Below are 2031 nucleotides of genomic sequence, written 5' to 3'. Positions count from 1 at the left end.
CAAGGATGAGGGGTTTCCCCCAGCCCCTAGAGCCTGGCACTTTGAACTTGGACTTAAAGCCTCCAAATTCTAAGAATAAACTCCTGCTTGTTAAGGCCATCCCATTTGTGGTATATTCCTGTCAGAGTGGCACTAGGTAACCAGAACACATGGTATGCAAATATTTCCCTCCAATCCATAGCTTGTCTTTTCACTCCATTCAAATGGGCTTTTGGACCATGAGTTTTTAGTTTTGATAAGGTCCAATTTAAGGCTAGTTATTTATAACTCATTATGAACTACACCACCGCACTATAGGCAGCCTCTAACAAGTCTCCCAGTGATCCCTGACTCCTGACATTCATGTCCATGTGTAATCTCCTTCCCATGAATAAGGGCCAGACCTGGCAACTCACTCCTAACAAACAGTATAACAAAAGTGACGGGATGTCACTTCTGAAATTAAGTTATGAAAAGACTGTGACATCAGTCTTACCCACCCTATCTGACACTTTTGCTCACTTGCTCTGAGAGAAGACAGCTGCCATGTTGTGAGATGTCCTATGGAGAGACACACATGGCCAGGAACTGATGTCTCAGTCAACAGCCTTCAAGGATTTGAGGTCTACCAACACCTGAGCTAAGGGGATTCTCCCTCAGTCAAGCTTGACATGACAATGGCAGCCTCAGAAGTATGTGAAAAAAGGTATGTAGTAGGCACCTTGATCACAGCTTATGAGAGACCTTGAATCAGAGGCACCCAGTGAAGTCCTGCCTGGATTCTCATCCCACACAACCTTGTGAAATAGGGAAGGTTTGTAGCTTTAAGCTGCTAAGTTTTGGAGTAATTTGTTATGCAGCCACAAACACTAATACATGCATTATATGTATTGATGGGCATTGCTGGCAATAAAAACCACTTGCCATTGAGTTGATTTAGCCTCAATTTACTGAACTCCATAGGGTTTTCAATGACTGATTTTTTTGAAAGTAGATCAGTAAGCCTTTCATCTCAGGCATTGCTGAGTGGACTTGAAGTGTCAACATTGCAGTTAGTAGCCGAGTCTGTTAAACATTTGTGCCACTCAGGGATTCCAAGTATTCTTACACAGGTCTAATTATGCACACATAAAATATAGTTTCTTAGGGTGTATCACTGGCAATGGAATTGCTACATTATGTTGTTGCTGTTGCTGTTATGTGCCATCCAGTCGTCTCCAACTCATAGCAAACCCTCCTTGGGTTTCTGAGCCAGGATCACTACGGAAGTAGGTTGCCCAACCTTCCTTCCGAGGAGTGGTTGGTAGGTTATAGGATATGCAAATATAAAATTTTACTAGATTTTGCCAAATTGTTCTCCACAGTGTTTGAAAGATCCCCAACAACAAGGTCTGATTACCATTACCATCATTTTACCACATTCTAGTGAGCTATTGGTAATGTCATTTTGATGGGTGTAAAACAGAATGACATTTTTCAAGTTTAATTTACCTAATTACCAATGGATATAAGTATCAGTTCATAATTATTGAGCTTAGGAATTTCTTCTACAAATTGCCTGTGAATTGTTTGCCTTTCTCTCTTGGGTTGTCTGTCTTTCTTGGGAATTGGCTGGTAGGAGTTCCTTATGTTTTCTGGAAACTAATGCTTCATACTAAAAATATATTCTGCTAGTCTTTGGTTTGTTGTTACACTTTGTTTGTATTGTATTTAACATGTAGAAGTTTCCATTTTAGTGTAGCCATATGTATCAATGGTTACACTTTAGGTTTCTCCTTTCTGTGTTACATTAAAGAAATCCTTCCATATTCCTAGGTTGTAAAGATAGTCCACTGTAATTCCTTCTAAAACTGTAAAGCTTTAATTTACACATTTAGATCTTTAATCCATTGGGACTTTAGTATATGGAGTGAGCTAGGAATGTTTTATGTGGGGTTTTCCATTTTATAATCAATAATTCTATTCATCTAATAGTTTTTACCTCATTGATTTTAAGAGAGATTTTTACCACATAAATAATTTCTCCCTCCCTCTTTCTCTCCCTCCCTCCCT

This window comes from Orycteropus afer, unplaced genomic scaffold (assembly GCF_000298275.1).
Source record: "Orycteropus afer afer isolate SDZICR_OR568_19922 unplaced genomic scaffold, OryAfe1.0 scaffold00281, whole genome shotgun sequence".
Lineage (NCBI taxonomy): Eukaryota > Metazoa > Chordata > Mammalia > Tubulidentata > Orycteropodidae > Orycteropus > Orycteropus afer.
The sequence above is the reverse complement of the archived record's forward strand: the minus strand, read 5'-3'. Positions refer to the sequence as shown.